Here is a 21932-nt window from a genome sequence, read left to right as displayed (position 1 = left end):
TCATTACATTATGCTATTTCGTGACCTCCTATATCTGCTATGTCAAAAGATATGGAAATCGCCCAAACCAAAAAGCACACACGATTTCAAATTGGTATTGCTTTAGTGGCAAATAATTTTTCCCTGCTGGATGGCGTTTGTCCTGTGGGGTTCAGATCGCCAGGACAGAAACATTCGGCGCCAGCCATTTAGCCGTCTATGGGCAATTAAACACATATGTATATTGTACATATATCGAAGTTTTCGGTCACCACAAGGCCATTCCTTCTCGGTCAAGGTCTTCTCGCTGCTGATCGTTCTGGCACACTTGTCGCAGTTGCATGTTACATGGCCTTGGTGCGTCGTGGCGCAGTAATGGCCGACGCTGCGAAGTCTTCATTTCTACAAAGTCCACGTATCTTCGTGGGGGAAGGGTACCGAACAATCAGATATTCGGCAATAATAAATCGCGCACCCAGCGGGAAAATTTTTTGATGAAGTGGCATAAATTTCCAAAAAAAATACTTGAATTTATGTTATTGCACGAAATAATTTTGGGACTCTTCGATCTGCCTTCCCCCAATTGGGGAGTTTGGGGTGCGGCAGTCACGGTCCTGCTCCCCACTACCCAGCACTTTCGTCATCACAGACCAGCTATCTGCTGGTTTGACTACACAAGACATACAACCACACCAGTACGCAAGACAATCGCCTCCAACTGCAACATAAAACATATTGTGAACCGATACCAGTAACGCTCAAAATTTCGCGAAAGCGTTACTTCACGTCAAACTATTCGTGCTGGATGCGTTTGCGACGCCATGATTGGCCATCCACAGTTAAGAATGAGGTTTTGTGAACAACACGCAATATAATTTTCGATACATACATTCCGGAGCAGTAAACTGGTAACGGTAACTGCGCATGTGTCTCCGTGTATATATAGACTGTCCTGTATATAATTTTGAACAAATGCGTCTATTCCCCACCAGAAATCATTGAATTTCCCACCAGTGGGGAATCCCCCACCGTTTGGGAACCACTGTGTTAGGGGATCGGCCATAGTCGCGCCAAGCGCGAAAAAAATTTATGATTGACTAGTAAATTTCGTCATTAATATTAGTAGTTCTACCTATTACTATCTAACATTTATCCTTTTTCAGCCCATGTGATCAGATTCACCGGCAGGAGTTGACGGAGGGGGTGTTTTCGAAAATTTAGGAATAGTTATAAATGATGATGCATCTTCGAGTGGGCCAATTGTTATTAGTCACTTTGCTACATGCTGTAATTTCTTGACCTCCCATCAGGATTGTCGGCATAGTGAGGAGCACACGATTGCGAGTTGGTCTTTCTATATGGGGCGCATCATTATCATCTGCTGTTCGAATCTGTACTGTGGGGCTGTGATTGCAAAAGGGCTCTACTACATTAAAATCGGAAAATTAAGTCACATTGAATCGCGCGCAGCGCCAAGAAAATTTCATGATTATTTAAAATCTCTCAGGAAATCGGGAGTCAATTCGTATATTCAAATTGCATGTTAACGGTCCCAACACATACTAATTGAATTACGCGTCCACTGCCGCACAGATTTCCTTCTACGGTCGCAGGTTGGCCACCCCTGCCATAAACTTAGCGTCAATCAATGGTTCCGCAGAAACGTGCAACAATTTGTGGTGGGGTTTCCCACAGCAAGTGACGGAACAACGCTTCTTACATTGATGAAAATGCTTCGGGTGGCCATTGTGCCCTTTCGAAGATACGCATCTAAAACACACTTTGACAGGCCGGCCAATCGCTGGGTTGGATTTAATTTCAGAAATGTAAAACAATCTCTCAATAAATGACGTTTCGAGCAGTAGGTGCTTGATATCGGGACAGATTGAATGACGAGAGACTGATCAGAAAATGAATTATCAGCTTTCTCGGTACCAACACTAACCAGTTTATCTTTATGTTTGGGATTGTCACGTGCGTCAGCAGGGCGACGCCCATTCTGAGATTTATGCAAAGATTCCATCGTCGCCAACTCGGTAGATAAAAATTCAAACACGAGGTCAGGAACAGGAGACTTATCGGCTTCGATCAAGGTCCAGTTTTCCTGATCCAACGCTCATGCAACGTGCCCGGCAGCTGGGACTCCAGCACCTGTGTAAACAATTGGTCCCAAGAGACGTCATACTGCGACAAACAATATCTCGTCAAAACAATAGCTGTCCAGCGGCGCCAATCTATCCCATTTTGTAAATATTACAAGTTCAAAGTATAGCGTGGAATCTCTTCTACGCTATTTGACCGAATCATTAAATCTATCTTTTATTTACCTTCGTCACTTTCGAACGGGTGTCGGAAGCGAAAGGATAAATCAATACCACACTTGTCATATGATGTGATCATGTTGGAAATATTAGCAGCAGAAAATGAGGATATTGAGTCGATGTCTTTTCCAATACTAGTAACCCGCTGATTAGCGGTTGCATGACTGTCTATTACAGAAAATATGTCGCCACGACGCCAAGTTACCAAAGAGTGTATAAATTTTGATAAGTTTGATTCATTCAATTTGCGGGCCGGAGGCGCTTCCCAGCAAACACAAAACCGTAAAAGGATCATCCGGGATCATCTCGATTAGGTTCTGATTTTCTAAGTGTCGAGGGAATGTCTAAAATACGTAGTAGGATGGTCTTGTGGTTATATTCAATCAGAATAAATTCATACTCGGTGTTGTTCCATCTCATGCATTAGGCTTCGTTATATCCGGTAGTTAACCTAATAATGCAAATTTTCTATCTCTCGCGGGTACGACTAAAATACGTAGAAAGGATGACTTTGTCGGTACATTCAATCACGATGAATTCTATCCGGTTTTGTTCGATCTCATGCGGTAGCTTCGTTCTATCCATTAGAAAACAATGTTCTCCCTTCGTTTTATTGCGTGAGGATGTCACCGGTGTTGTATATTCGTGTTGTTGCTCTAAGGTCGAATAGTTTTGTTTTCCTCTGATATATATGATCTTCATTATATATATATTCGCTCTTTCGGTAATCTCGCATGTTCAACGAGTATGGTTAATAGTTTTATTCAGAGAATAACTAAATAAGTGATATGTTGTACGTTTAGGAATATGATTATCGATGCGTGACTTCTAGAATATTTCGGCGATTCAAATTTTACGTCATCGCGCCATACAAAGATTTGACGCGCAACAGGTCGCAGCCAGGCATAGTTCGCTCTTTCTGTATGGTAAATGCCGTAAATATATAGGAATTGTGACTGACTGAGGTAGCGGGTTAAAGGTATATATGCAGTAGCATATAGCTTATGGGGTATTTCGAATTGCCTGTAGTATATGACGCCTAGAGCTGTTTGACTTTCTGCAAAACAGGTGTAGACAACTATAGAAAAGTTTCAGCTTTTCCAGGTTAGAATTAGAGCTAAACCGTTTTTCCGAATTAGATTACAATTATATTGTAATATTATATTGTAATATAAATAAAATTATTACGTTGCAAGTGGACGCTAAATAGGGTGTGAAAACAACCAAGATCCTAAAATTATATTGCTGGCATTTCGCTCTAATTTAGTGAAATTAGACCACTATAATTCGCTTCAAACATCTGAATTACCGGTACCTATACCTACGGTATATCATAATATTTATGCTTGAATTTTCGGGTCAAGTGTAGAATACGGCCACCTCGAGAAAGTGACCCCCATGACCATCACCGATTAATGTTGCACATGAACATCTCAAAACTCTTAGTGTTTCACATGACATCAACAAATGCTTCCCATGAACACGTCAAAATATTTTTTTTGCCTGTGTGGAGAGACGGATATTAGGGTTGGGGACGGGGGGGATATTAGGGTTAGGTTAGGGGTAATATTAGGGTTGGGTTAGGGGATATTAGGGTTAGGTTAGGGGTAATATTAGGGCTAGGTTAGGGGTAATATTAGGGCTAGGTTAGGGGCAATATTAGGGTTGGGGGACGGGGATATTAGGGTTGGGTTAGGGGTAATATTAGGGTTGGGTTAGGGGATATTAGGGTTGGGGGACGGGGATATTAGGGTTGGGTTAGGGGTAATATTAGGGTTGGGTTAGTGGTGATATAAGGGTTAGGTTAGGGGTAATATTAGGGTTGGGCTAGTGAATATTAGGATCGGCGGAGCTTTGGCCAACCCTAATATCCCTCTCACCCAACCTTAATATCACCCCTAACCTAACCCTAATACCCCCCCTCCTCCGCCAACTCTAATAGCCCCCCTCGGCCAATCCTAATATGACCCCTAATATCCCCCCTCCGCCAACCCTAATATTGCCCCTAACCTAACCCTAATATCCCCCAACCCTAATATTACCCCTAACCCAACCCTAATATCCCTGTCCCCTAACCTAACATCCCCCCTCCGCCAACCCTAGTATCCCCCCTCCGCCAACCCTAATATTGCCCCTAACCCTAATATCCCCTAACCCAACCCTAATATTACCCTTAACCCAACCCTAATATCCCCGTCCCCTAACCTAACCCTAATATCCCCCTCCGCCAACCCTAATATCCCCCTACCCCAACCCTAATATTACCCCTAACACCCCAATTTCCCCCTACCCCAACCCTAAAATCCCCTAACCCAACCCTAATATCCCCGTCCCCCAACCCTAATATCCCCCTCCCTCCAACCCTAACACCCCCACGCCAACCCTAATACCCCCCTTGCTAACCCTAACATCCCCGTACCGTAATACCCCCCCCCCCCCACCCTAATATCAGTCTCTCCACAGGCAAAAAAGCAGTTTATTTTGACGTGTTCATGGAAAGCATTTGTTGTTTTAATGTGAAACACTGATCGGTAAAGGTCATGGGGATCACTTCTCGCGGTGGCCGTATTCTACACTTGACCCGAATTTTCTAGGTATATAAGTCATATAGATAAATTCCTGTAGAACACTGATTCATGATTTTATAAAAGTTGGTGCAAGAATGGACATTTTCAACTTGATGTTGATTAATGGAGCAAAATTTGATATTTGAGTGCAATTATACCTCGAATCCAGTGACAAGATTATTAATCGTTGAAACCAAACGCAGCTTGATTATGTTGGCCCAGAGAATTTGGCTAGCCAGACCATATTGATGGAATATGGTCACAGTAAGATAATATTTTGGGCTATTTTACATGAACTTTCCAACATTTGATTTGATATGTCCACTAAAACAGTTGTTATTCTGCTTTCGAATAAGACCTTAATTGCTGGTTTCAATGGTAACTGTGTTTGTCAAAGGCTGCAAAGGTAATTTCTTTTCCATGTTAGATGTTTATTTGTTTGTTTGTGGTGTTCATGGTGGTGGTTCGACTACACTGGTCATTTTACACCAGGCCGGTTCTTATTATTATTATTCCGTATCTGCCCGATTACCAGTGAACTCGGCACTTAGTGAATTCGGCCGCACAAACTCGGCACTTGGTGAATTCGGCCGTGGTAGATCTCGTAGCGGTACCGGTCACCATGATTGGTTACTGGAATGTTTGCCGGTGAACTTGGCACTTTGAGTGGTTGTCAATGTTGTGCGGGGGTCAGGGCATGCGTAGATCACACAGTCACGGCGTGATTAGATCACAGATTGCGTAATTGCGGGAAATAACGCGACGCTCTTCACTTGGTGAACTCGGCCCCTGGAGGAATTGGCACTAGAACACCTTCGCATTAGAAATGCATTTAGTATGAATGAACAGTATCAAAAAGGAAATTTAAACGTGTCGTGGCTCGTGGTAGATCTCGTAATCTTGGGATCCTTCAACCGTGTTATCGAGACACCCTAATCCCAGAGTGGAATCGTCTCTCCAAAGGCAAAAAATAATTTATTTTGACGTGATCATGCGAAACAATTGTTGATGAGGAACACTGGCTTGTCGTGATCGATAAACGAAGAAGCGCCGCTTGATGTTCCACAGTTTTGATCTCACATACAACGCCAAGATCCATCTTCTCAAAACTTACACGACACAGGCCTGTGACTCACGCCATCGATTCCAAGCAGACCGCGCGTGGTCGGCATATGAGCGCTGTGTTATTTTCCATGTTTACGCAATCCGTGATCTAATCACGCCGTGACTGCGCGATCTACGGATGCCCTGACCTCCTTACAAGATTGACGAATCACTTGATAATACTACTATTAGTTTGATAATTCATATTAATAGCTGTAAATACACTTCATTTCAAAATTTCCCGAGGGCCGAATTCACCAAGTGCCGAGTTTGTGCGGCCGAATTCACCAAGTGCCGGGTGCATCGGCAACCATCTGCCCACTTACAGCACGGCCCACTCCTAGGCTTTTTAAGACATGGCTATGCGAATCAGATGGCGAGGAGGAGCCTAGATAAACGGCCAACACTTCGGTAGGAATTATGGAGTCGACGTGTCACGCTCGAACCCGCAATTCATTGGTGTTTAGCTATAATGGAACGTACCACTACGTTTCCTCGCCATACCTTGTAAAATGAGACCGTAGCATTTGGCATTTCGTGTGGCAATTGACTTTTGTGTGGAAAATTGTGTTCGTTTTAGAACTTATCCGAAACTTTTATTCCGCCATAAATTGTATATGATAAAACGATATCGGAATTGATCCTAGAAGAATTCCAAAGCAACTCACCACAAAGGAGGATTTAAAGAAGTTTGATGGAAAATTGAATGAAAGCAAAAGCCTTTGCAAGAGATGTGGTATGTTGAATCTGTTTTGGTATTTTTAAATAGGCCTACTTTGTTGTGCCGATAGCAGACGGTATATATAAACGTAAGATGTGGAAGCTATCAAGGTGTTTTTAGAAATTCAGTCAGTCAAAGTGGACGATCGTATTGCTTGGATTATATTTAGGCTTATTTTAGCATCTTTGAGATGCAACTCTAAACGTGGACGGTCATGAACAGTAGGGCTCTTCAAAAATGACTTTTTTTCTCAAATCGTACTGGCTACTTGATAAAATTGTTAGGTTACCTAATTTAAGCCTACAAACAAAATATGGTTCAAATCCAGCCTGTATCCGCTTTGCTACAAGAGAAGAAAGTTCCTATTTATTATATAAAAATGAATAATAAAAAATTTGAAGATTTTCTGTTAACCCAATGAAAGTGTTAGGCTGTCTATAGAAACGATGCTCACCAAATTTGGTTCAATTCCAACCAGTGGAAGCGGAGTTATTGCTGTCGAAAAATTTGGATTTTAATAAAATAGCACTTACGGTGAGCACAACTTTAATAAGTAAACAAAGAATCGGTCACCGTAAATACTATTTTATTCAAATCCAAATTTTTCGACGGCAATATCTCCGCTTCCACTGGTTGGAATTGAACCAAATTTGGTGAGCATCGTTTCTATAGACAGCCTAACACTTTCATGGGGTGAACAGAAAATTTTCAAATTTTTATTACCTATTTATTTTTATATAATAAATAGAAACTTTCTTCTCCTGTAGCAAAGCGGTTACTGGCTGGAATTGAACCAAATTTTGTGTTTAGGCTTAAATTAGGTAACCTAACAATTTTATCAAGTAGCCAGAACGATTTGAGAAAAAAAGTCATATTTTAAGAGCCCTAATGTCCATGTCAGAGAAACGTTTTAGGGTAGGCCTACTCATATGTCTCGCAGCGTTCTCTACATAATTGTCAATTGCGATACAAACTGTTTGCTTGTATTGGTAAAGCCATCCAACTTCGAATTGTAAAAGGTTGGGAGTCTTGATATCAAATTTTTGAAAGGTGCACTTTGAGAAGATTTTGTAATCTGTCAAATTATACAAAAATTTAGCAAATTCTTTGACATATTTCATCCATTTGGGACTCGATCAACGTAAAAGAATTGGTAATCATTTTATACAATATATTGTATTTGTAGTTGAAGTATAGTAATAATTCTTATGGTTACCGCACTTGTAACGATTCACGGCCATAACTAGAATAATTAGAATGATGTAACTTTCAAATTGTCATGCATTTTGCAACAACATTGTTCTCAATTTTCAAGGTGCTGACCATTCAAGCAAGAATCACCCACCGGGAATTCACGATCCGTAAACGCAGCCGACTGTTTCTCTCCTCAAGCGGAAGCGACAGAGAAGAGGAACGAAGAGAAAAAAGGAGCAGAAATAGCAAGAGTGTGACAAGTCGCGTCCGTTCGCTTTAATGCGTATTTCCATCCGCGAACTAGTAGGTGGGAAAACTAATGGGCGTTTGGTTAGCGCTTATATAAGGTTGACTCCAGCGCTGTATTTGCTAAATGTTGCTATGAAATAGGGGTGGTGTCATTTGGTATCAATATTGACTATTGAAAGACCATTTGTTAGTGGTCATGGATTTGTTCGGCCAGTATGCAGTAATTTCTGATGGTCACTTCCCCGGCTTCTGTTCTCTAACCCCTCATGATTGTTATTCTGCTTCTAGTAAGACTGTCAATTCTAATGTTTTATCGTATCATTTGTCGGAGGTTTCGCTCGCTTTATTTACAACGTTTTGCTCTCTGCTAGGTCAATTACTGGCTGAGTATCACTACAGCCTAAGAAACTGCACTAATTCTCATTTTAATGTCTTGCTGGTTATCTTGCTGTCAATTCTAATAATTTATTAATGTCTATACCAGTGCCGCCACTCAAATGTTTTGTTCTCTGTACACAATATTATTAGGTCTTCAGCTTTCCATGCAGAGTATCATTCCACTTTCTAGACTTGAGTATATATCTCTCCAACTAGCTGCCAAATAACTGATTCATTTGGATTGTTGAATTGATCATTTTGGACAGAATGTGAAGAAATTTTAATCAAGAATTCTTTTTGTGTTAGTGGCTGTTTTCAAAGAGTGCTGAAGTAGTCATCGTTGATCTTGATAATCAAGTAGAAGTGACGATTGAAGTCAGTTCTCTAGTCATATAATATTAAATATATAATAATAAAACTTGAAAACTTGAGTGGAAATAGTTCAGAATCGAATCCATTTTAGTAAGTATGGGCGAAAAAAATGTAGGAGTCATTCGTTAGTCGCTACCTCTGCCATTTTCGCAGTACGAATGTCTTAGCTATTAATCATCATTTTCATTTTATTTCTGCAGGGTGTTGAAAAGAAAAGGAGCATGCTGGTTATTTAACTGGCTCATCAGAAGATGAAACCTGATTATAAGGACTGTTTTCACTTTCTTTCTAAAGACATTCGTTCGTTTGTTCGTTTTATTTTTTATAACGGCATTATTGCCAATTCGTTTGAAATTAAATTATCACAAATGTGATTAATATGTAGTAAATAATGTGGTGTGTGTACGCAGCCGTGATCAGGTTAAGCCCATAGTGGTAGAAAACAGGTTATTATATCAGGATCTTCTTCTTCTAACGTAGGATCTACATTCTACTCACCATGTTTAAAGGCTGTAGCATCTGCATAATATTTACATTATTGAAGGACATGGAAAAGACGTTGAATTGAGTCGACACAAAATCCCCCTTTCTACGACCTGCCAAGATCTAATATCTACTATATCGGCTCGGCTTTTCTACATCTTTGGTCTGTACTGTGTTTGCTGGGTTCGCGTTCTCTGCATATTCGCACCGCCAACTGGGGACGATAGCGGCTCGTACTCCACCACACCAAGGAGAATAGGGATGATCTAGTTCATGCCATTGATGATCCGCCAGACACAACTTTCGTAAACTCCCAACGCCTCCCTCCCTCTTTCCAACTACATAAATCTCTCCATTCAAAGCAAAGGCGTCGTACGACAATAGATCCTGTATATTGGCTCCGGTATCTGACCAGTCTCCGTCTCCACTTGAATTGTTCCAAAGCACGGTTCGCTCTTCATCTCCACCAATGGCATATAACCTGTCACTCCAATGTACCAGTGCAAACGATTTCCGGCAAAGTTCCTGCATCCCGACTGCGATTGTCCACACACCGTTCGTAGCATTGAAAATCTCTATTTTGCGGACATAGTTATCGCCGGCTCCATTACAAACACCGCCCACGACAAATATACGATTTCCAACCACACAGGTTGCAAAATCGTATCGGCCATAGCTCATAGGTTCACTAGTGATCCATCGACCATCGGCGAATACCTCGACACTCGATGCCCCTGACAAATGAACGTACATTATTAGGGGATTGAAACTTGGGAGTCGAAGGGAAAGTACCAGGGAGGTAACTTGGAAAAAGTATAGAGATTGATCCATAAGCAGTGACACGGATCCAAAATGACAATATAACCGTGCCAAGTAAATCTCTTGCACAACGGAATGAGTTGACGAATTCTAAATCATTAATCGCCTACTCTAAAAATAGTAGAAATCTCACGTGAACACCTACGTGGATGGTAAGTAGCGCGCAAGCCAAGGCCACTTTATATTCTGTTTATATTAGCCGTGTTCTGTTGATGTAGTATCGGAAACACGGACACAATTATTTCAGACTCGAAGGAGCATCTAGTTCAGGTATGATCGGATATAGATCGGATGAATACGGACGCATTTGCTGAACCGAATCATAATGTCCTACGATGGACACAATCAAACCTCACAGCTCGTTGCGATTGGTGAACGTCACACCATTGCGATCGGTGAACGTCACACCTTTCGTTTGGCGAAAGACAATTTTACGGTGAATTTTGACCGGTTTGCCGAGCGCTAAAATTGATAAAACTGGTATCAATCGAACGTCACCGCGGTACCAATTGCGAAAATATAGATTTTTTTCTACTCGTTGACCTCTGGAAACTCACAAAATCAGCCTTGGGCGTTGCATTGTATTGGGCGTTGCATTGTATTGTGACATACCAATACAGTCTTGGAGAATATGGCGCAGCTTAGGACCAAATACGCACGAGAGAGAGTGAGTGAATGCTCAATCGCTCGCGTAACAATGACCAATACGCTTGCAGTTTGTGCTGCTACTCATCTGCGTTAACGTTGTTACGTCACCAACCCCAACTTCATTACAATGCAACATTTCAGGCTGATGTTGCAGGGTTCCAGTACCACGAGCTGAATCCAAATTTATATTTCCGCATTATGTACTGCTGTAGCTTTCCATTGGTACCAATTATGAATTTTCCCGCTCGGCAAGCCGGCTACAAATCAACTTGAAATTGCTTGCAGCCAAATGGAAAGGGGGACGTAAATCAATCGCAGTGAGCTGTGAGACTTTCTTGTGTCCACACCATTGTAGGACACTATGATCGAACATTCCAAATACTCGTTTTACGTTCATGGTGCTGCATATTGCTCTGTTCTCTACGTTTGCTCGCGCTATTTAGAATAATAATACAAATAGATGCTCATTATTATCATTAAATGGTCCAGTTAACACTCGGAATACGGTTTATCGAAATTGTCGGTGGCTGTAGATAACGAAAGGGGTTTAGTGTTCGAACAGTCTTACTGTAGCATTTCTGTATAAGCAGTGATCCTGTATCCATACTTGTCTACCTGGCCGATCGCGAAACGCGTAATGAATTTCAGGGCTGTTTTCACGGAGTACCAACATGGCATTCTCACTAAAGCCAAGAATCTTCGTCGCGCTTCACACTCAGTAGATATATGGAGTGACAAATACGTTTTCACGGTGAACATAATTTAGGCAGCGGGTTGTGTGGTTTCGTTCACTCCTGAATTTTCGCCCATATAAAATATTACATCACACTAAATATGGACTATCAGAACGTTTAAAAATACAGTTTCGTAATCTAGCAATTACCTATCGTATCGTAATCTAGCAGACCATGGCGTGTCCTAAACTGGAAAAAATGGACCCTGACTTTTTTGAGTTAGACCTATTTTAGCAGACCACCATTGAAATTTTCTGGCCAAAAACATGAAATACATTTACGCTTTTTAGAAGTTAGATGTGTGTTTCTCTTTCAATTCCCAATATCATACCAAGTTGTAATTAGTTTCAGTTCTTTTTGGAGAACATGCATGATGAAGTATAAAAGCAAGTGTAGCAATGCTACGATTTTCCGAAAATAAAGCTACACGATATGACATTTTTACGATCCGCCATACTTTTTATTAACGTATACTAATCGCGCAAAATGTTGCAACCCTATCCGGTACTACTCCTCCTTGTTGCTCTTCGAATAAACTGTTAACCTTATATTATGGGGAGGGTTCCGTGCCATGATATTTTCTGAAACGGGGTGTTCGAGTAAACAAAGGATTAGTATCGCATTTCGATATCAATACTATCATTTGCATCACATGATGCGAACAAATGCTTATTCTGTCGAAAATTGACACCTGGGATTCCTCAATATGAATCAAGCTCTCTATACCTTCTGCACAGCTCAGCTTGTAACAGTCCATGCGAACGAATTGCGACCGTTTTCACAACTAATGACTTACTTGAGTAGATTTGCAGGCATTTCTACTTCTACTTCGGGTAGTTTTAGGTTGCTTTTGAAAATACTACTTTTACTCGTACTTTAGCAGAATTTTGCGTTGCAACGTCTACATCTACTTGAGTAGCTTTCTTGACTACGTTGAGCACCTCTGGTAGGATTCCCCTCACAGATTGGAGGCTCATCGTATGTATTATTCTCACAGCTGCTTGGCAAACTGATTACAGTTCTGTGAGGGTACGTTTGATCCCGACACAGGCTCCTATGGGGTTAGCGAACAAATAAAGGATACTGATCTAACTTTTGTCTTGGATATTGTGTTTTCTCATGTTGACCATTGCATCACATTGTAGTAAGGTTTATTAGTATCAGTATGCAATTTTACTTCATTAATCCAAATTATGTTGATATTACCATTTTTCAGTGGAGTTAGTATAGTATGTTGGATAAGTTTTAGGTTAAACGGTTGAATATAATTTTTGACATGGTAGTTACAAGTTTGCTAAAGCCTAAACTTTTCACTTGACAATATGTAACTGTGGTGCATGGATATGCTGTGAATTGTTGGTCGACATTGTTGAACACTTTGAAGATATTTATGTGTGGCATGGGAAACGCAATGTATTACGTTTGAAACTGAACCTCGTGCCTGTGGTTGGTTCTGCAGTAGAACTAGCACTTCCGCCAACTCTGGTGGCAAAGTGGCATTCTGAGATTTTCAAGCCATCTGAATAATCTTGTTGACTCTTTATTATCCGATCCTGACCGGGATATTTGAGAGAATCTGCATAATCTGAGATACTACGAGGCTGTTGGTCATACCATATTCTCTAACAATTGGAGCTTGTACTGCTGCTTGCATAAGGTTATGCTCTAGGTCAGTGGTTCTCAACCTTTTTGTCTTTGCGAACCCCTTTTGGACCGCCACGGACCCCTGCGGACCCTTACAAGCTTTAGTTAACAATTAGCACAATTATCGTGCAACAATCATCTCTATTGTTCAAATATTAATTGTAGGCTAGTGAACAGCAGCAAAATGAATTTTCTTGAAAATAACATCACATTATAATGTAGAGTGTAGACATTGGGTAGACTTTTATTATTTCGAAGCGAATTTAGCAGCTGAGTTTATTTTCTAGAAAATCTACGTCTTCGATTCGATATGAACGAGTGCCGAAATTCTAATAATATTACCGCGGTTTGAGTTTTAATGAACATATCACGTCCAACCTATACTCATTTCTATCTAGCATCTCATGTTGAAGTTATTTAGTGGCTACATCACAGGAGAAAATGGATTTCGCGGCGAGGTTTTAATTCCTTCATTGGAACATATTAGAAAAAAATTCAAGAATTTATATTTCAAACGAATGTTTACTAATTTCCTGATACTGACAACTCCAAATCCAAAATGATATTTCCAACATTTCATTTTTCCACTAACACCAACAAAATAGCTGTGAACAGCAATATGTTAGCATCGACAGGCTATTGGTAAGTAATTTAACAATTAAAATAGGTTAGCGCAGTTGGATATTTCATCTCATAGGACCATTTTAATGATGTGAGTGAGTCCTAAGGTCTCAGCAATTATGAAGGGAAGCTGTCTCATGCTTTTCCTAATTAAACAAATAAAAATTAGGTTATCAACCACTTAACAAATTTAGAGGGTTCGTGAACCCCCTGAAAATGCTTCGCGGACCCCCGGTCGAGAACCACACTGCTTTATTTCTTGGCGGCCTTAAAACAAAACTTGAAGGATTACTGAATTTTGAAAGGCTATATACAGCGACGGAAATCCAATTGAGAAATTTCGGAGCATGATATCAGGATGACGTACATAAAGTTTTTGTCACTTTTTCATAACTATTCATCACGATCAGAATAATTATTTTTTTGGTAGCTGAGACAGGTCTATGTGAGGTCAAGACAATTGCGTATCCTGGGGGTTTTAAGTCTCGGAACGCTCATTTTGAAAATCCCTAAATTTGTGTCAAATATTGCCTGGTGGTATAATTGCTTATATATAAATCTAATATATTGTTTTTTCTTCCTGAATAGGGCACATACAGTACCATTAAATTATTTAGGGGTCTACACCGGATAAATCTAATCCATCGTATTCATTATGAAGTTCGCATGCAAATGTAAGTTGCTGTCGCGGGGAACTGATTGAACTGCACAAGGCTGCCAGGGGAACAATTTAGGTATTACTGCCCTTGCGCATGGTGCACGTATTGCCTGGTAAGCCGCATAACTGTGAAAGACGTCATATGGCTCTCACGGAAATGAAGTTGAAATATCTAGGTTGCGAATGGTTCCCGACCCCAATGGATCAGCCGAAGTTTGGCATGCTCAAATGTTGGACAATAGGCCTGACTATAGTGCGGGTGCTATAAGTCAAAATAACACGTTATAATTCGAGCCAACATGACTTCACGGACTTCCAATTATTACGATAACAGTTGATAGGAATCGTATGACTCTTAGTAGATTATTAACAGGGACGGGCAACATATGGCCCGCGAAGGGATTTTGAACGACCCGCAGAGAGTTTCTACCGTGAAAGTGACATTCTATTCTGAAAGTATTGACAAATTCTATGCGTCACAGAATGAAGCCAAGTTCGCCAACCTGAGAAAGATAAACATGAACTACTTGCTATGTTCGGGCGTACATATATTTTCGACCATTAACATTAACGAGGCAAGGCTGCGTTCCAAAACTGATATTCACGTGCAGTCTTCACTAAGGGTTTCTATATACGACATGCAGCAAGAGTTCGAGAAGAACTTGTTGACAACTTTGACCGACTTCAACAGCTACTTTTAACAGATTCATTAAATACCGCTTTTGGTATCTATGCTCTAAAGTTAATGTTTGCATGAAATACGATTTATGCCTTTTATAGTTGGATGAATACGCGATTAATGTAGCCTATATATTCTGTAATCCGGCCCGCCAAGTAGCCTACTTCACTTTCTGATATCCGGCCATTCGACCGGAGAAGTTGTCCGCCCCTGATAATAATACCAATAATTTCTACTCAGAAGTAGGCTACAAGTAAAAGTTCACCGGTTTTCAAGTAGTGTCACATGTCGTTGAACTGGAAGGATAAATTATTTATGAATACTCTGTAATTTGATGAACAAGATTGGAACGAGCCATCCAAGACTTGAGTTGTTTGTTCGGAAACTGACTTAGCTTGCAACGTTGTAAGATGCATCATTTATTCAAATACCAAAGTATGACCAAAGCAGCCTCAAATAGGTGCGATGAACTGTTACCGTAATGCAAAGTCTATCTACCCCCGGGCCGGTTTTATTGGGAAATGAGTGTAGATCCAACCAAAAGCTATATTGTACTAGATTATTCTCAATACGTAAATACGATTAGTAGTGGTCGGAAGCCTGTTCGACTTCAAGTGGAAATGGTATTATCAATATACCCACTTTAGTTGTGTAAGTACGGTCAAGATACTGCTTGAGTATAACGAAAAGTTGAAGGACTGTGTTTGCAACTACCTGGATGGTATTGGCTAATTCTTCCACCAATTGCGTACAATCTGTCATTGACAAAAGCAGCACATAAACCATCTCTTTCTTTCCTCATGCGTTTTCGTCTGCGCCATCTATTTCCGTCGGTGTCGTTCCTATAAACATGAACGTTTCGCAAGGCCGTCCCATCACCTCCGTCGATACGGCCCCCTAAAAGCCAGATTTCATGTCCGCGAGCTGCGACGGCGAATCCCGTTCTGAAAAAAGGAAGTATGTTTGACGTTGCTGATGCAGACACACGGACATGCGGAAACGGAGGTGGTCAGTAACGAAGCAGTTTTGGTTTATCAAAGTAATCAGGCAGTGATTTCCCATTTGAGAGAGAGAGAAAGAGAGAGAGAGAGAGAGAGAGAGAGATACCGGGGCAGAGTTTGTAAAGTTAGCTGATCCCGTAGAATGCTAATCATGTACTTCAAAACCACTAACCGTTAGAAGTTTGATAAGGTTACGCGCGATGATAATTCCGAGGTCGTAATCAAGTGGTGTATGCGATGATATCTGTGGCATCAAGTTGCGAAAACGCGTAATTTCCTGTCAATTTTCATTTTGTTGGATGAAACGACAGACTGCTGATAAAGATACTGCGACACTAACAGGCATAATTCTCGTTGCTTGACGAGGATAACATGACTGTTAAATCATTTCCTAGATCAGGGGCGGGCAACTTCACCATTTGGCGTGCCGGACATAGGGAAATTAATTACTTGCCGGGCCGGATTGCTGAATCGATACATTAATCGCAGTGACGTGCGGTCCAATGAGGCAGGTGAGGCAGTGCCTCACCTGTCGTCAGGTCGAATAAGTGAAAATTGTGAAAACCCTCCATGAGTCGATGATTATTGATATTTTACATCGATGTACATAAATAACTAAATTTGAACATTTTTCACACAACATCATCGATTTGCATAATTAATATTCAAAAATACAGCGCGAAAGGAGAGTTGCGGCACAGGTGAGGCACGGGCGGGTCGTGCCTCACCTGCGACAATGCAATTCATCATAAATAGCTCGGAATTCATACCAATTGGTATTAATTAAATGCTATCGTCACATTGATTCCGAAAATCCAAATATTAACAGTGTCAGACCACCGGAACCCCTTAAAAATCGCCAAGGGAGGTGACATTCGGTTTTATTAGAAACAATGCCATCGAAGAGAAACAATGGCCAGGTGAGGCACAAACGAATTTGCCTCATGCACTATTCGCTAACAATTAGACAATCGCAGCACAGTGAAACGCGCTATCGATTTCGAAATACAACAACAGTCTTGTAGTAGCGACGGCCAATACGTAATGCGGAGCAAATGCATTCCCTTACTTATGTAGCTGTTATTTATTTTCCGTTAAATTATGGTATGTGATAGCTACTTGCATAGGCTGCATTGTCGTTGCTTTATGCTTCGAATAATTTATACCGGTACTTGAAGAGATAGTAATTATTATCCGGCTAAACTTGCCCATTTAGCACAATAGCGAACAGTCCTCCATGTATTGTATAATGTGGAATTACAACGGCTATCAGGGTGCAAAGAAAATGCTCTCTATACCCGCTGCTGTTGTTATTCACATTTTGGATATCTTTATCAGGTAGGCTACATTACGTCCGTGTGTGTGTGTGTGTGGGGGGGGTCCGTGCCTCACCAGCCATGAACCTCACTGCACGTCACTGATTAGTCGCCCATTTATCCACATATGCAAGGAATAAATTGTATTTAATGAATGTATTTTAACAGCAGTGGGGTTACCATACGTTCTATTTTTTGACTTTTTTGACAGTGTCCTCGGAAGACGCCCCAATGTCCTCTTTTTTGAGATTTTGTCCTATGTTTTTATAATTTGGGTAAATATAGGGCAAAATGCGACTGAGATACAGTCAATCAGCATTGAAGTAACGCTCCGGCGGCTATTTCGGGAGCTGAGCCGGAAAGCTGACTTTTTTTAGTCAACTGGCGGATAATGTGAAAGAAAAATTGTTCGGGGTTTGTGAAGGAAGGTTGACCTTTTTTTTATTTGTCAACTGACCATGAAATGGGAAAAATTTACCATTTTTCAGGATTTTCCTCCGGTATTGCAGGTCTGAAAATTTTGAAAAAGTGTCCTCTTTTCAGAATAGTAAAATATGGTAACTCTTAACAGCAATGTCATTTCAAAGCCAATTCTCGTCGATAATGACGAAGACAATGGTGTTTTGAGAACAGCATTGTCATACAGACGCCGCCATGTCTGCTTCTCTGATCTGTCAACATACGGTGCAAGATTTCAAGGCATCCGATAACCCTGTACCCCAAATTTACCAAGATATCAATTCATTAGGGTTGAGTAGGTGGCACGATAGCGTAGATGGTGGCGCTGTAGGTGGCGCTGTTCCCTAGATAACACACCAATAGGTTGTGAGTTCGAGTCCGATCGAGGACCACTCCAGAGTTTATAGGCTCCTCCTCGCCAGCTCATCTGTGTGAGCGGTGTCTTATAAATGCCCAGAAGTGGGCTGTGCTACAAGTCGGCGGTTACGGAATCAAAAATAAGAAGAATATCGGCCTGGTGTTAATGAGATTTGTAGTCGACGAACAGCATGAATACCGCAAACAACATTAGGGTTGAGTAGCCTAGCTCGTAAATGCTGATGATGCAAGCTTTTTCGCTTCGACAAACTTACGAGTAAACTCCACCCCCGCACGCTGCGCACAAACGTATGTAATAACTAGGGCCATTTTTATATGACCTTAAAAATCAATAATATGACTTTATTTTTTGGAAAATATGACTTTATATGACTTTGGGTAAAAATCATGTATTTTTACAGGCGAACAACGTCACTCACGGAACCAAAGTGTAAAACATACACGCAACATATCAACAATACACATCCACAGACGCTGATGTGGGTTGACACTTCTGCAGTTTTGCATAAAGCGATGGTGAAATGTCTTGTCTTTGTAGCTCCATAATTTGTTTCACATCGTTTTTGTTCAATCGCTTAATGTAATTTCCGAACTCATGTGGATATTTTACGAAATCAAGGGCATTTAGATCAGCATGGGCCTATTTGATGGTGTACGTACCCCTATACATTTTGAGTATTAAGTTTAAAATTTTGTTATAGTGGAGGCCTATTTTTGTTATCTGACTCGTCAACGGCGGATCGTTGACTGAATTTTTGAAGTTCTTTACAATAACGCCTTGACCTTCCTATGCATTGACTATTTCTTGAACTAACTTGTTGAGGTCTCTCGGCATCATATTGAGCAACATTCAACGAGTAACTGCCTTACTTTCTTAGTGGTTAATTGCTTCACAGCTTAAATTGATATTTTTTATTTAAAGTATACAACGATATGACTTTATAACTCGAAAATATGACAATATAACTCAAAAAGTTGTTTATGACCTAACCAAGAAAACATGACTTTATATGACTTTATAACTTTCCTAATATACCTCATAGGGATGCGGTTTTTGCGTTAAAATTATTTTCGCGACTTGATGCATAGAAAAAAATATGACTTAATGACTTTAAATGGCCCTAGTAATAACATACAGTCACTAAAATTTGACGTGGTAAGCAAGTAGTGGGAAATATCGGCCGCGGGTCACATTATAATGTAAGACGGGAATCTGTCCGCCCCTGAACTAGATGCATTTGCTTTCTTGGGTAAATATTTAATAAAAGTATTTCCTGTAAAAAGTATCAACATTTGTCAATCTAATCAGAATTGCTTCGCTGGCCTGATGAAATCGTCTGGCGGGCCGTATGTTTGACACCCCTGCTCCACACAAAAGACATGAATATCTATCTTCAAAATTTTTAAAATTGTATCTGTATTTCTTTTTAAATACGACATCACTACTTTGACTAATTCCAGTAAATGCAAGTTCTTTTGCCTGGAGCATGTGCATTTTGAAATTCAAAAGACGCTGCAGTATTGCGTCTATTTTCGCCAGGTAAAATAAAATGAGAATAACATTTCTACGATTTACCATATTTTAGATAACGTTTACCAATCGCACAAAGCGTTAGATATAAGTTCCTCGTATATTGCTCTTTCTTCACAACTACGGGTACGATAATACAAGATAGGGAGGCAGTCTATGACATATTCTGTAACGTGTTGTGTACCGCTGTTCCCTATCATTTGCATCTCATGCTGCGGTCGAATTATTATGCTCTGATTAATTTCGAGCTCGAAGCATTTAGCTGCACCAATCCGTCTCTTTGTACCATCCGCATTGCTCAGCTTCTAGCTTTTATCTTTCCATGAGACCGCATTTATGACGTCGTTTCTCCGTATAATCGCAATGCATCCCAATGCATAGTTTCACAATGATGCATAGCCCATATTTTGTATTTTTTCGTAACGCAAAGGCGCACATAAAATCCTGCATTATCAAGAATACACCGTCGTCCGGTCTTTGAATACGCAAATACTTTATATATATATTCCCCTTCTAAGGCTTTACAGCACATGCCCACTATACAACCTGAAACAGTAACGAGGGTTACCTTCTATCTCCCTCAGTAGAGTTTGGCAGTGCTGTCCATTCATTACGGACGAAATCATAGCATTGAAATTCAGTCCTGGGACCATATGTATGCCCTGCTAGGTATCCGATGGCTCCAAGCATGTATAAGTCATAAGACTGGTCGCTTTTGCATTCTGAATACAAAGAATAGAGATCAGAGAAGTCTGTTATGTTCGTACATTTACGTTCGGTGTCGTACAACTCTTTCTTTCTATAGGATTAGTAATTACCGCCAATCATTATTTCCTCGTGTGTCGTGCTTGTATTTATATCCTGTGTTCTGTTGTCTCGTGGTCTTTCATTTAACTGCACTCTGGATCGTGTCGCCTGTCTCAAAGTTATTCTGCTGTTAATATATACTGATTTCATATTGCAACCTCGTCGTATTGAGTTATTGTTCGAACAAGATCAAGAACATAACAATTGGTGTCAGAAGTCGGATTCATAGTTATTTCTGCGACGAAGATAAAGCATGGATTCAGGTATACTGAAGCTGCTCGAGAAGCAGCAGGAAATGATGGCGGAACAACGCGCACAGCATGACGAAGCAATGGCGAAAGTGATGGCTGGGTTGGAACAGCAAAAAACCCAACACAAAGAAGACATGAAGCAACAAAATGCTCAGCACAAGGAAGAAATGGCGCAATTAACGCAGAGATTGAATCCCGGTGCATCAACATCTGAAGCTGCCGCTCCCAAGTTTGATTCGTTTGTAAAATCAAAGGAGAAATGGGACCAATATCTGCAACGATTCAACCACCACCTTGCAATTTACGGCATTTCCAATAGGGAGAAGAAAAGAGCGTGTCTACTCTCATGGGTCGGACCTGAAACCTACTCGCTCCTACGTAATTTGTTTGGTGCTGCTGATGTCAGTGCGCAATCCTTCGACGCGTTGACTGAGAAGTTGTCTACACACTTCAAAGACTCCATTCATGTGCAAGCAGCCAGGTACGAATTTTACAATTGCAGAATGCAGCCGGGACAATCATACGCCGATTGGATCGCTACTCTACGCGGAATCTCTAAAGATTGCAACTTCATATGCTCAAGAGATGGCTGTGATCAGAGCTACGTTGATGAGCTAATGCGCGATCTCATCATTAAAGAAACGCCGCACGCGGATGTGAGACGGCATTGTCTAACACAAACCAATCCATCCTTTGACGACGTTCTCAAAGTAGCCGCAACGTACGTGATAACGCTGGAAACTGATAGGGTTATCCAAGGCGAGAGTAGCGTTAAAGACACTTCCGTCGTCAACAAAATGACGGGAAGTTATCAGAAGGGGAAAAAACCTTCCAAATCCATCCAAGGCAACTTCCCAGAAAGACTGAAATCCTGCAGCCGCTGTTTCATCGATCACCAGAGAAAAGACTGTCAATATCGACATTCAGTATGTCAGAAATGTGGTCGTAAAGGTCATATCAAACCTGTGTGCATGTCTACCAAACCTAGTATCACGCAACAGGTCACATCCGTCAATTT

At 40.8% G+C, this 21932-nt stretch overlaps 2 long non-coding RNA genes across 2 annotated transcripts in view; both read left to right on the top strand.

The window, feature by feature from the left end:
- The window catches only part of LOC145449025 (uncharacterized), a 567369-nt gene extending 566375 nt beyond the window's left edge, over positions 1 to 994 (top strand). Inside the window, exon 3 of the long non-coding RNA XR_013918107.1 lies at positions 612 to 994. This is a non-coding gene — a long non-coding RNA (uncharacterized LOC145449025). The remainder of the gene's footprint in view (positions 1 to 611) is intronic.
- Positions 995 to 6155: 5161 nt separating this feature from the next.
- LOC145448440 (uncharacterized) overlaps positions 6156 to 21932 on the top strand; it is a 102185-nt gene continuing 86408 nt past the window's right edge. Inside the window, exon 1 of the long non-coding RNA XR_013917910.1 lies at positions 6156 to 6707. This is a non-coding gene — a long non-coding RNA (uncharacterized LOC145448440). The remainder of the gene's footprint in view (positions 6708 to 21932) is intronic.

The sequence above is a fragment of the Botryllus schlosseri genome, chromosome 10 (genome assembly GCF_051294905.1).
Source record: "Botryllus schlosseri isolate E-star chromosome 10, Bs_hap1, whole genome shotgun sequence".
NCBI classification, from domain to species: Eukaryota; Metazoa; Chordata; class Ascidiacea; order Stolidobranchia; family Styelidae; genus Botryllus; species Botryllus schlosseri.
Note: the sequence above shows the minus strand (reverse complement) of the source record. Positions and strands in the feature narration are given on the sequence as shown.